Source organism: Oryx dammah, unplaced genomic scaffold (assembly GCF_014754425.2).
Source record: "Oryx dammah isolate SB20612 unplaced genomic scaffold, SCBI_Odam_1.1 HiC_scaffold_3, whole genome shotgun sequence".
Taxonomy (NCBI): Eukaryota; Metazoa; Chordata; class Mammalia; order Artiodactyla; family Bovidae; genus Oryx; species Oryx dammah.
In genome coordinates this window covers 77002347-77017157 of record NW_024070187.1, presented here as the reverse complement: position 1 = coordinate 77017157, position 14811 = coordinate 77002347, and the positions used below count along the sequence as shown (strand labels likewise).

Genomic DNA, 14811 nt, shown 5'->3' with positions numbered 1-14811 from the left:
AGTTAAGATCATAGATATGAAAATCTAACTACATGTAGTTTTTTTTTTTTCCTAAAATTTATATAATGCCCTATCTGCTATTTCAGTTCAGTTCAGTCACTCAGTCATGTCTGACTTTTTGTGACCTCATGGACAGCAGCATGCCAGGCCTGCCTGTCCATCACAAACTCCTGGAGTTTACTCAAACTCATATCTGCTATTTACATATAAATAATAAGAAACCACTTTATTTATTAAAAAAATCTAAAGATTATGTACACTCCTAGGCATAACTAGATAAGATCTCATGAAATAGTCAGATGCTGGCCTTTGTCCATATAACTTCATAAATGTTAAACAACAAATGCTACCTGATTCAGGTGAGAGGCACTGGGGACTCAAATTCTATGAATAGCTTGTTGTTGCTGAAGTGATTTTGTCAAAAAGTGACTGATACTAAATAATGCTGGATAAGATTTTAAACAAAATGAAGTGTAATAATCCCTCAAAATATACAGTAATATACATTTCTGGAAAAGTATCTCTATAAAATTATGTAAGAAGTCTTTATCTATATCTCTCTATATAAAAAACAGAATTGAGTTTCAATTTGAATAAATATGAACAAATATGTCCCCCACATGAATGCCCTGTTAGTCATTTGAAAATCATGTGGAACAAAAGTGAATTGCATATATAATATTTCTGGTCTCTTCTCACTAAAAGAGCCTAGTATCTCCCACTTTCAGTCATTATAACAAGAAAAAATGCTCTCAGATTGTGTAAAGAGCATAGATCGATGGAAACAGATGCATGGACAATTTAATGTGGAATGGCCATTAAAGGCTATCCAGCAGAGGATGAAACCTGGCTTGCAAACAACGTTAATATGAGGTAAGTACTGACACTTTTTAGGTTGGTCACAGCCCCCATTCACAATGACTTTGTGTGTCTATTTTCCCTTCTATCTCTTAAAATCACTTGGGTAAGAAATAACTGATTTTTGTCCAATTCTCTTATTTTACAAAGAAGTAAACTGAAGAGTTCAATTGGATATCAAATAAATAGTAAAAGCAAATCTTGCTGTTTTTTTCACATTAAAGATTCAAATCCACACACTTATATATAACTAATGGAGAGATTTCATGTAAAGTGCATATAATGTTATTGAGTAAAATGGTTCCCAGTGCCCCCCAAATCACAGCATCCAAAATTGAAGACAAAGAAACACTAACTACCATGCATTCTAAGGAGGGCTGGTCAACAGTTGAGGGCAGACACTGTCTACCACCACCCCCACTCCTGAGTTAATTATGAGTTTGGAGAACCAGTTTCAACTACCACAAATTGTTATTCCATCTTCTTCCCAAATCTAAGAGAGAGGGTGGGTCCATATGAAGTAAGAGAGAGAAAGATAGTAGGTTATTTTTTTCTTGTAGAAACCATAAGTTCTTAGAGAAATTTTATTAACTTCCACCACCACAACAGGGAAGAAGGTGCTGCTTCTCAAAAAAAATCTGAAACTATGCAGTACCCTAGAAATGACTGTCCTGCAGGATAAAGAGCTGGTATACCATTCCTAGGTCAGTTGTCTATTAGGCACTAGTTCTTCCAAGCAAGACAATAAAATTAGGGACAGGTACAGAAATGAATGATGATGCTGTGAAAGTGCTGCACTCAATATGTCAGCAAATTTGGAAAACTCAGCAGTGGCCATAGTAATGGAAAAGGTCACTTTTCATTCCAATCCCAAAGAAAGGCAATGCCAAAGAATGCTCAAACTACCACACAATTGCACTCATGTCACACGCTAGTAAAGTAATGCTCAAAATTCTCCAAGCCAGGCTTCAGCAATATGTGAACTGTGAACTTCCAGATGTTCAAGGTGGTTTTAGAAAAGGCAGAGGAACCAGAGATCAAATTGCCAACATCTGCTGGATCATCAAAAAAGCAAGAGAATTCCAGAAAAATATCTATTTCCACTTTATTGACTATGCCAAGCCTTTGACTGTGTGGATCACAATAAACTGTGGAAAAGTCTGAAAGAAATAGGAATACCAGACCACCTGACCTGCCTCTTCAGAAACCTGTATGCAGGTCAGGAAGCAACAGTTAGAACTGGACATGGAACAACAGACTGGTTCCAAATAGGAAAAGGAGTATGTCAAGGCTGTATATTGTCACCCTGCTCATTTAACTTATATGTAGAGTACATCATGAGAAATGCTGGGCTGGAGGAAGCACAAGCTGGAATCAAGATTGCTGGGAGAAATATCAATAACCTCAGATATGCAGATGACACCACCCTTACGGCAGAAAGTGAAGAGGAACTAAAAAGTCTCTTGATGAAAGTGAAAGAGGAGAGTGAAAAAGTTGGCTTAAAGCTCAACATTCAGAAAACGAAGATCATGGCATCCGGTCCCATCACTTCATGGCAAAAGATGGGGAAACAGTGGCTGACTTTATTTTTCTGGGCTCCAAAATCACTGCAGATGGTGATTGTAGCCATGAAATTAAAAGACACTTACTCCTTGGAAGGAAAGTTATGACCAACCTAGACAGCATAATAAAAAGCAGAGACATTCCTTTGCCAACAAAGGTCCATCTAGTCACGGCTATACTTTTTTCCAGTGGTCATGTATGGATGTGAAAGTTGGACTATAAGGAAAGCTGAGTGCTGAAGAATTGATACTTTTGAACTGTGGTGCTAGAGAAGACTCTTGAGAGTCCCTTGGACTGAAAGGAGATCCAACCAGTCCTTCCTAAAGGAGTTCAGTCTGGTGTTCATTGGAAGGACTGATGTTGAAGTTGAAACTTTGGCCACCTGATGTGAAGAGCTGACTCATTTGAAAAGACCCTGATGCTGGGAAAGATTGAGGACAGGAGGAGAAGGGGATGACAGAGGATAAGATGGTTGGATGACATCATCGATTCGATGGGCATAGGTTTGGGTGGACTCCGGGAGTTGTTGATAGACGGGAGGCCTGGCATGCTGCGGTTCATGGGGTTGCAGAGTCGGACACGACTGAGTGACTGAACTGAATTGAACTGACGGAAACGAAAGAATTAGAGCAACCTGTTTTCAGAGTTTGTCAGTGGAATACAACAGAATGTCTTAGCTATCTTCTCAGTAAGCCATAATGAGGATTGACCTCAAGCCCAGAGGATGAGAGCAGCACAAACTTTTCAATATACTGTCTGCTACATGGATTAAGACTAGGAGGGAAATTTGAACTTGAAGCTGACCTTTCAGATTTGGGAAATAACAGTGAAAGAACGCCTAGAATTATCTTAAGAATTTGCAAATACACCCTGACAGGGCAAACATTTGCCACACACAGGCATCAAGAACGAGTCTGCATTAGTTTCCCATGGCTGTCGTAACAAATTACCACAAACTAGGAGACTTACACCAAAAAAAAAACTTATTACCTCCCACTTCTGGAGTCCAGAAGTCCAAAATCAGTGTCTGAAGTGTTGGTTCCTTTTGGAAGCTTTGAGAAAGAGAATGAGAATCTTTTGACCTTTGAGGAATAATGTATTCATTCCTTGTTTTTCTCTCCTGCCAGCAATACTTGAAGACCCTTGACCTGAAAATATAAAACTCTAATCTCTATCACCATCATCAAATGACATCCTTCTCTGTATGTCCCTGTGTCTTCCCCTTTTCTTTCTCTTATAAGGATGCATATCATTGGATTTAGGGGCCTTCCTATAAAATTAGAATGATCTCATCTCAAGATCCTCAGTTACATCTGCAAACACCCTCTTTCCAAATGTTGTCACATTCATAGGTGCCACGGGCTAGGACTTGGACATATCTTTTTAGGATAATTATTCATCTAATTTCCAACTATCCTGAAAAGTTTTATAGCAAAAAAAGAAAAACGGTTGGGGGGTACTTTATCTCTTCCCTCTGAAATGATGAGGACAATCTTGTCCCCTAAACTGTATCTTCAATTCCTGACAGAAAAAAAAAAAAAAAAATCTGGACCTGGAAGAGAGAGGGGATGGATGTGTTCCAGAGCTGTGCTCCTCAGTGTTCCCTTCAGGTAATGGAGCCAGGACTGTTCTGCAACAAGTAGAGGTGAGGAGATGAGAACTTATTTTATTTTTTGGCGATGCTGGGTCTTTGTTGCTGCACATGAACTTTCTCTAGTTGCTGCAAGTTGAGGCCACTCTTCATTGTGGTGGCTTCTTTTGTTGCAGCGCACAGTAGTTTCAGCATTCAGGCTCAGAAGTAGCCCACAGGCTTAGTTGCCCTGAAGCATATGGAATCTTCTCAGACCAGAGATCAAACCCATGTCCCCTGCATTGACAGGTGGATTCTTTTTTTTTTTTTTAATTAGAGGCTAATTACAAAATTTGGTGATTTTTGCCATACAGCAACATGATCAGCCATTGGGTATACATGCATCCCCCATCCTGAATCCCTTCCCCCACCTCTCTCCCCACCCCATCCCTCTGGGTTGTCCCAGAGCACCAGCTTTGAGTTCCCTGCTTCATGCATGGAACTTGCACTGGTCATCTATTTTACATATAGTAATATACATGTTTCAATGCTATTGTCTCAAAACATTTCACCCTCACCTTCTCCCACATAGTCCAAAAGTCTGTCCTTTACATATCTGTTTCTTTTGTTGTCTTGCATATAAGGTTGTCATTACCATCTTTCTAAATTCCATATATATGTGTTAATATACTGTATTGGTGTTTCTCTTTCTGATTTACTTCACTTTGTATAATAGGCTCCAGTTTCATCCACCTCATTACAACTGATGAAAATATATTCTTTTTTATAGCTCAGTAATTTGGAAGGAATGATGCTAAAGCTGAAACTCCAGTACTTTGGCCACCTCATGCAAAGAGTTGACTCATTGGAAAAGACTCTGATGCTGGGAGGGATTGGGGGCAGGAGGAAAAGGGGAAGACAGAGGATGAGATGGCTGGATGGCATCACGTACTCAATGGAGGTAGGTCTGAGTGAACTCTGGGAGTTGGTGATGGACAGGGAGGCCTGGTGTGCTGCGATTCATGGGGTCGCAAAGAGTCAGACATGACAGTGATTGAACTGAACTGAACTGAATATTCCATTGTGTATATGTACCAAAACTTCCTTATCCATTCATCTGGCAGGTGGATTCTTAACCACTGGACCACCAGAGAAGTCCCAGAGATGTGATTTAAAATGAGTTTATGGTTCAATTTTCTAACTTCACTGGTTATAGTAAGTGAGATTGACTGGGACTAGGGAATCTCTCTTAAATATTGTTTAAGGGACCAGAAAAGGAGATATGTTACAGCACAGCTAATGACAGTGATTGAAGAAAAATAAAGCTGTTTCTTTTTTTTAAACAGTTAAACTTATACAGCTCAACAAACTGGTTATATAAACCTTAAATGGCTTTAAATATATATCTATTAAAAAAAATGTTTGAAGAAAGTAGTCAAATTGTGAAAGGGGCAGTCACCAGTAATCAGATTCATCCCAATCAAGAAGTTATCCTCTCTCTTCAGTACTAAAATCTGGCCTGATACACTTATTATCTCTTTTCTTGAATAATATATTTAAATTTTTATCAATATGTCCTTTCTTCTATAGTTAATGATATGTTTTTCATGAATATATAAATACATGGTTTATTGTAGAACAAGGATTTATAATAAATCCAAGCTGAGCCAATGGCATGTTATACTTTATGACTGGGATTTGTAGAAAATGAATAGAAAAGTGATTAGATGAAGAGCCTGTGAAGTGTATCTCAAGACTGCAAAATATAACAAGTCTTGGCTCATCTTTTGGATAAGTTTTACACTTAACAGGCTGAAATTAGTAATAGTTACATATTTTTAATAGTTAAAAATCTCTAACCATCTAATTGGAAAAAAAAATCCATCGGAATCTACATCAAACTAAATTAAATTCAATCACATTCAATCTTAATTGCTTACATATTACTGTGAGCAGTACCAAGAAGTCAAAAGACACAGGCCATGTCTTGATAGAGGGGCTGGTGCACTGAGACGACCCAGAGGGATGGTACAGGGAGGGAGGAAGGAGGGGGGTTCAGGATGGGGAACACTTGTATACCTGTGGTGGATTCATGTTAATGTATGGCAAAACCAATACAATATTGTAAAGTAATTAACCTCCAATTAAAATAAATAAATTTATATATTTTTAAAAAAGCTAATTGGGGAGATTAGACTTGAAAAATGAAAGATTTAGACAGTAGTGAGGAGTAATTTATAAAGAGTGTTTGTAAAGCAATGAGTAATATAAGATTTCAGAAGAGAGAGAGAGTTAAAGAGGGTCAGTGGGGAAGTCTTTGAGAAGCGGAATTTGAAGAATAGAACAATTGTAGGGAGACATGGTTGGATGAAAGTATCACTTCTGTAAATGCAAATTTATTTTTCCAAACATCACAATAATAAAAAATCACAGCACTATAAATTCAAAATAATGATAAAAAGATAAGTATCAGCCTCATGTTAGAGCCCGGTGTGTTTACCACTATTAAAAAATGTATACATCATACCATACACTGTCTAGGAAAATATGATTATAGACCAATTCTTTTGGAAACTTTTTGTCTTTAGAAAATTATTATGAAAGAATTTCTGCCAAATCTCCTAAGTTATTTCAAAGGCACTGACCTTTGTGTTTTGGTGAGCCCTGATGATAAAAAAATTATAAAAGTCAGTTTTTAAAACTAGGATGATGTTGAGGAGTTCAAATAATTATACTTCAATAGATATCAATATGGGTTTACCTATACTGAGAATTTTCATGCAAATATGTGGCAAGTTTTATATACATGATTATCCAGTGAACTCATAACACTTCCATTTTTATGACCTTTTTTCTATTTATCTAATGACCCTAATAACTAACTTCCCTGTTACTTACAGTGGCACTTCTGTCATTTCTGGGTCAATATTATAGGTTCATTATCACACGCTTAATAGAAAACTATGCCAAAAACCTAATTTATATCTGGTTAACTAAGAGTTCATGTTTTTTAACCAAATGTATTTTTAAATTATTATTATTAAATAATAAGGAATGAATAAATTTTATGAGGCCTAATACTCATATAATTTGGGGGACTCTACTGAAGAAAAGGAGAACAAACTAATCAATCCTAAAGGAAATCAACTCTGAATAGTCATTAGAAGGACTGATGCTGATGCTGAAGCTCCAAAACTTTGGCCACTTGATATGAAGAGCTGACTCACTGAAAAATACTCTGATGCTGGGAAAGATCGAAGGCAAGAAGAAAAGGGGGCGGAAGAGGATGAGATGATTAGGTAGCATTACTGACTCAATGGACATGAGTTTGAGCAAACTATGAGGCTTCCCTGGTGGCTCAGATGGTAAAGAGTCTGCCTGCAATGCTGGAGGCCTGGGATTGATCCCTGGGTCAGGAAGATCCCCTGGAGAAGGAAATGGCAACCCATTGCAGAATTCTTGCCTGGAAAATTCCATGGACAGAAAAGCCTGGCAGGCTACAGTCCATGGCGTTGCAAGGACTCAGACAAGACTGAGCAACTAACACACACACACCAGAGACAGTGAAGGACTAGGAAGCCTGGCGTGCTGTAGTCCATGGGGTCCCAAAAAGTTGAACATGACTTAGTGACTAAACAACAACAAGTGAAGAAAAACAAACTAACATTTTTCAAAAAGTTGATTGTGGCACAAACATAAAAATGAGGGGGGAAAAATAGTTGTATTCATTAACTGCTTAACACATTTGTACATTTTTCCTGCAAATTCAAATATATATATATATATATAATTAATTAAATCAACACATATAAGTGCAATTTAAGTTTTCAACTAGATTATAATGACCTATATAAGTAAGTTTAATTTAAATAAGCTCAGTCACATCCAGCTCTTTGCAAACCCATGGATTGTAGCCCACCAGGTTCCTTCTGTCCATGGGATTCTCTAGGTAAAAATACTGGAGTGGGTAGCCATTCCCTTCTCTAGGGGATCTTCTCAATCCAGAGACTGAACCCAAGTCTCCTGCATTGTAGGCAGATTCTTTATGTTTGAGCCACCAGGGAAGAATAATATTCTTCTATAAAGGATATAAGAATATTCTACCCCAAAATATACCTCTTTGGCATAATACATTATTTTGAGAAATAGCACAATAGGAAAAGATCTGCAAAGAAGTAGAAAGTACCCTTTTGAAAGAGAATTTTACATGTATAAATCAAATCTTCATAAATCAAATTTTCATGTGTAAAGGCATCTCCCTCTCTATACCAGAAAGAGGAGGATGATTCTAAAGTCACAAGAGAATCTTATCAATAGAGAAAGCACCTGCTTAAGTCTTCCTAACAAACCTTATCCTTATTTATCAAGCTTTTCCTAGTAACCTCTCCATAACTGGCCTCCCTCAAATACATACCTTTCTTTCTTTTATCTTTGGCTTAAAATGATACTCAAGGTTGAGTTCTAAACCACTCCAGAGTATTAGTCAGTTTTTTCCTGGATCTTTTAAGTATACACAAGGAGTTATTGCTCCCTGTCAGTTGTATCTGACTCTTTGCAATCATATGGACTAAGGTCTACCACGCTCTTCTGTCCATGAAATTTTCTAGGCAAGAATACTGAAGTGGGTTGCCATTTCCTACCCCAACATATGAGTTGTACACATAAATAAACTGTTTTTCTTTTGTTATTCTTTTATTACAGGGTCTTAGTCAAGAACTCAGTGGAAACATTATCTTTCCTCCTCTACATCTATATTCTTTATTTTTCACACTAATTTCCAATGCAATTTAGTTAAAGAGAGATTATTGAAAGGTCATTCTTGCCAACTCCTATGCAACCTCCTCCACACACAGAAGTATGTACTTTTATGCCCACTCCAGTGGTATTTTCAGTCCTCGAATGAATTAAAGAGTGAATCTTACTCAACATTTAATGATGGCCAGTATATTCTAGGCACTGATAGGCTGGATCTCAGAGATTTGAATTGCTCTTTACTCTTTCTTCAGATTTTATTTCTCAACAAGATAGTCTGTTGTTTCAGAGTCTTGTTTGGGTTTTATTGTTTATTTGTAATCCGTTTATGCACCTGATGCAATGCCCCTAGCTAAATAGGTACTCAATTCTTTTGCCAGATTGCTTCTTCAGCTACCTCTACTGCTGCTGCTAAGTCGCTTTAGTCGTGTCCGACTCTGTGCGACCTCATAGACGGCAGCATACCAGGTTCCTCTGTCCCTGGGATTCTCCAGTCAAGAACACTGGAGTGGGTTGCCATCTCCTTCTCCAATGCATGAAAGTGAAAAGTGAAAGTGAAGTCGCTCAGTCGTGCCCGACTCTTAGCAACCCCATGGACTGCAGCCTATCAGGCTCCTCCATCCAGGGGATTTTCCAGGCAAGAGTACTGGAGTAGGTTGCCATTGCCTTCTCTGTCAGCTACCTCTAAGAGCCCTTTAAAAATTTGAAGACCATAGAAATAGTATATTTTTGTGATTACTTCTGATTTTTACTTCAGTCTTAGTGAACTAATGAATTTATTATCATTAAAGAGCTACAACTGACAAAGTGACCTAGACTCCTCCAACTATGGCCAGTGATGTAAGATGCTCTTATGCATGTTTCAGACTCAGCAAGGCTGAAATAGTACATTAAATTAGGTATTTGTAATTATCAAACATCTGTTGTCACTGAGCCACACTCTATTACCACAGCACATATATTGCTCATGCCTTATCAAATTATGTTTTTCATCTTCTTCTTCTTTTTCTTTTTTACTTTTGGTAATCCATACCCACAAAGCATTCCTTTATTTGAACCATTCATCTTATGGATCAAGACTAAAACAATGTAAAGGGGGTGTAATGAAAAGAAAATTGGATCTATAAACATAAATCCGAGGTCCACAGCATTCTACAAGTTTGATTATTTTTCCCTCCGCAATGTCAAAAAGAGCACTATAATCAATATGCATACATACTGAACAAACTGAACTTGCCTAATCTGACTGTGAATTTTAGGCAGTTTTAATGAAGACTCATAACGGTAACATGGCTTCCTTTATATATCATGGACTTAAAATACTGCCAACTGCTCTTTTACTGAGCCTTTAAGTCATATGTTGAGCATGTGAAGATGAAGGATTCTATTTTATTCCACTCTTCCCTGGCCCTCGACATAGCACATCTCTGAATAGATTTTTCAAATAATTTCACTGAAATTGAGACTCTTAGAGTCCCCTCTGGCAGACCTATAAATCACACACTTTAATAGTAACTTCTATTTTCTGGGCCTTCTCTATCTTTCTATTACTTGGCACATAAGATTTTGTTGTTTACCTCTCAACTTCCATGAAATACAAAATTATATCCTTAAGCACGAAGTTCTGATTTTCTCCTGGATAAGCTAATTTAGCTCTTTACTTTTGTTATGAGAGTAACAGTAATTTATCTTGTACTTCTATTTATAGCTGCTTTTCAATTTCCAATATTTCTATTGCTGTTACAGATTCATGTCTGTGGACAACACCAATGATCAAAAAATTTTTCTCTGAGCCTGCTGAGTAACAAAGCAATTGCTAAGCCAAAGATATTATGATATGACAAACAGTCAAGTGCTATGAGTTGTTATCCATATATGAAAAGATCCTTTCAGATGACCTTGAAAATCTTGAAACAGCTCTTTTGCCCCTTTGCCGTTTGCCCTTTCCTGTTCATTCCCCTTTAACCTTAGAAGAACCTAACTATAGAAATTAGATCACTAGGCAACTTAGCCTAATTGCTGATTTATGCTCTACTGAGTGCACACCATGCCCTACCAAACCTGTGGACTATTTTCCTAGATTAAAAGAAGTGGGAATGAAGAATTAAGTAGTCAAAGAATGACTAGCTCTCCACCCCTCAAAATCTCCTCAGCAATCCCACGAGCAGATCATACAGTCTAGATAAAATCTGAAGAAAGATAATGAGGAGTCAGTCCGCATGTAATGGAGACTGATACAAAATCTAACCTCCTGCCTTAACAGTACACTGAGACTCTTTCCCCCTTTGCCCTTTAAAAACTCTCCATGAACTAGAATTTTTAGAATTGGTTTTGGATACAGGACTCCACCCAGATTATCAGCCTTCTGATTAAAGCAACCTTTCCTTTCTACCAACACTTGCCTCTAGAGTATCATCGTTTGAGGGACAAGCAGCCAAACCTAAGTTTGGTAATGTCTCAACACATGGCAAAGAATTAAATAAATTTAATTGCCAAAGACTTAGGGAGATAGAAGGAGTAGGAAACCGAACCATACAGGTAACACTACAAATTCCATTCAATCATTAGACTGAAACTTCTTTTCCTACAGTGAAGGTTTGGAAATGTAGCATGGCAAGAAAAGGAAATTTGCAGAAGAGAGTGGAAGGAAAAACAATTATTCTGAGTAGTCCACAGATAACATGAGTGTTTGAAAAAAAAAAAAAACAAACACTAAATTTGTCACTGCTACATTGCTTTCAGCCCTGAAATGATGGCAGAGATCTATTTTTGTGACTTCTAAAAGCAATGAAAAATAAGAGCAAATTTGAACTAATCCACAGCAAAAGAAATGACAACTTGTACAATTATTTTTTGAAAGTCTATTTAAATACATGATAAATTAGAAATCTAAAGGAGTATTATTTGGCAGCCTTTCTGGAAAAAAGAAGTGAGTCTGAAGATTAAAATGTAGCCAAAAAGTAAATGAAATTAAAGCAAATTCATTTCTAAAAATAGCACCTATAATGTACAAATCAGAACAATTATTTATAAATTTAAAAAATATAAGCACTAGACCAAATTGAAAAGGCATACTATCTTAGTAGTGAAATTTATGAATTGCTTCAAGAATAGGCTTTGGCTTTTTTTTAGATTTTTATCAAAGATATTTTGCATTTGAGCCTTCCTTGGTGGCTCAGTGGTAAAGAGTCCACCTGCCAATGCAGGAGACACAGATTCAATCCCTGATCCCAGGAAAATCCCACCTGACATGGAGTGGCTAAAGCCATGCACCACAACTATTGAGCCAGCATCTAGAGCCTGGGAGCTACAACTACTGAAGCCTGCATGCTCTAGAGCCCATGCTTAGCAACAATAGAAGCCACCACTATGAGAAGCCAGTGCACCTCAACTAGAGAGTAGCCCTCACTTGCAGCAACTGGAGAAAACAACAAAGACCTAGCACAGCCAATGATAATAAAAATCAAATAAATCAAATTATTTTCAAAAATCTGCATTTGGTTAAGTTCAGAAAAGCACACTATCACCACCCCATTATCATTTGAGCCATTTCCTATGGTTAAAGAATGTGTCCTTTTGGAATTTAGAATCAAAGGCAACATAATCCTTTAAAAATTGTTAGTTCTTCCCTGTTATTACTCCAACCACATTCATTGTGAATCTTAGAGAATTCATGTGGTGACATTCTATGTTTCAATTTCAATCTTAGTCACAAAAGCAACCCTTCTAATTCTGTCACCATTTAAGGATTGACAGCCGATTTTGCACTCATTTGACCTTTTCCAGGCTCTCTTGTTTGAGTTAGCAGCCCATTCCAGTTTTCTTACAATAAAAGGTAGAATGGATTAGCCAGTCAGAATTCAGAATATTTAAGTAAAAGCATAACAACAGACCACTGCTGGCATGTAATGCAAACATTAAAATTCTAATGACTCATTCCCTTGCCACAGATGAGGAAAGGAATAGCAATAGACATAACATGGATCTACTGTTCTGAAACTAATTATAACAGGAATTTGAGATGGTAAAACTTTATCCACTCATGCAAATCAGTGTTTTTCTTTCGCTTGATGGGGAAGCCCTTGAGATTTACCAAATTTCAGGCTTTTAGGGTTTGGAATCAGGTTAGTTTACGGTTCAGTATTAAAAGATAGTTTTAAAGATAAAAGAACAGAATGATGTGAAAGAAGGAAGAAAGAGAAGTTATAAAGATGGAACCTCTTTGGTGAGGTTTAATTTAAGAGAAAACTTGATTTAAAAAGGAAACAAGACTAAGGGGGAAAGTTGGGATCATTCCCTGACAATATATGAATATCTATACAAGATACCTCCTTTTTTTTACTCATGCTACAATAATATAACCTCAGATATCATAAACTATTTTTATCCTACACTATAAGTAATAAGTCAAAATAATCCAATAAATGTATTTCCTGAATTTGGGGGAGGTGGTTTGCACAAGACGTTAGTGATATCACAGTAACTAAATACAGCATGTTTCCTGTTTTCTTGGAGCCCATATTCAAGTTAGTAACAGAAACATTGTTTAATTAAACAATCACACAAAGAAATATAACCTTGTCATTGTAATAAGTAATGTGACCGTTATAAGAATATGCTACCCCACAATATGCCTCTGCTCTAGCACTGCAATTCAAAAGCATCAATTCTTTGGTGGTCAGCTTAGACAGAAGAGCCTGGTAGGCTGTAGTCCATGGGGTCAAAAAGAGTCATTCATGACTAAAAGAGAAAGTGAAAGTCGCTCAGTCTGTCTGACTCTTTGCGATCCTATGGGCTGTACAGTCCGTGGAATTCTCCAGGCCAGAACACTGGAGTGGGTAGCCTTTCCCTTCTCTGGGGGATCTTCCCAACCCAGGGATCGAACCCAGGTCTCCCACATTACAGGCGGATTCTTTACCAGCTGAGCCACAGGGAAGCCCAAACTTTATAAAATATTTGTCAAACAATGCTGTTTTAGATTGAATTGAATTACTGCCCTGCTTCTTCTCCCCTCAATCATCCATACTTTTCCAAGGTTTCATCATGAGTATGTTTCACCACCCTTTGACTTTGGCTTGGCCGTATAACTTTCTTTACTATGAGTCTACAGGCAGAGGTAATATGGCAGTGCCAAGCCTGGATCTTAGCAGGATACGTGTTGTGCTTATTCTCTTTCACCCCTATGCCAGTGCTATAAGAGAAAGGGACATCTCCGACACGAGGCAAATGAGAGACACTGAATATGCCCACTCTGCCTTTGACCTTTAATTATAAGCAGGATCTGAGGTACCACTGTCTGCAGAGCACCATCTAGTCAAATTCAACTGAGATCAGCCAAGCCCCAAAAGACAAACAGATACACAAGATTAAATGTGTTATTTCAAACCATTGAATTTTGGGGTGGTTAGGTACAGATCATTTCTCAGAATCTTATTATGTCCGGAGCCTGAGAATCCCTCCATTAGAAGAGTCCTTCTCTAAAGCAGCATTAAGAAGTTCTAGATTAGAATAAGACAATCAATCAGAAGTAGTATTTTCCCTAAGTCTATGTTAGTTCAATAGGCTTTAGTTTTGGGGGGCAGCAAATGAGCACAGTAATGTCTGTCACATGATTTAAGATGCTGAATGGGATATTTCGATTCAACTCTAAAAAATTGGTGAAATCCCTAAAGCTGTAGATAGTAGGTGATATATAACTCCCTCACTCAAAGAGAGCTACATATTCCCACAGAACTTAATAACATGTGATTAAATTGGTTCTTTGACTAACAACTCCCACCACACACTTTCAGTCTTTGTTAAAAATGATTGGAAGATTCATGAGGAAATTACTTAAAGGAAATTCATAAGAGTAGAGAAGCCTGTGCCTCACTCTGTGGAAAGGAAAGAGTGTATCCACTGTCCCACCACCACCAAGTAAAGAGAGGCAATCCCCCAAATTATTCATATAAATAAGAATTTTCTACAGCATCTCTCTATTTTTATCTTATGCTTGTGAAATTACAGACCTAATGACATAAAGCAAGAAAGAATTCTTAAGAAAAACTGATGTGAGTCTTCTGGATCTG

The 14811-nt window shown here is 37.4% G+C and overlaps 1 pseudogene; it reads left to right on the top strand.

The window, feature by feature from the left end:
- The first annotated feature begins 811 nt into the window (after positions 1 to 811).
- Positions 812 to 14811, top strand: part of LOC120861594 — a 35146-nt pseudogene continuing 21146 nt past the window's right edge.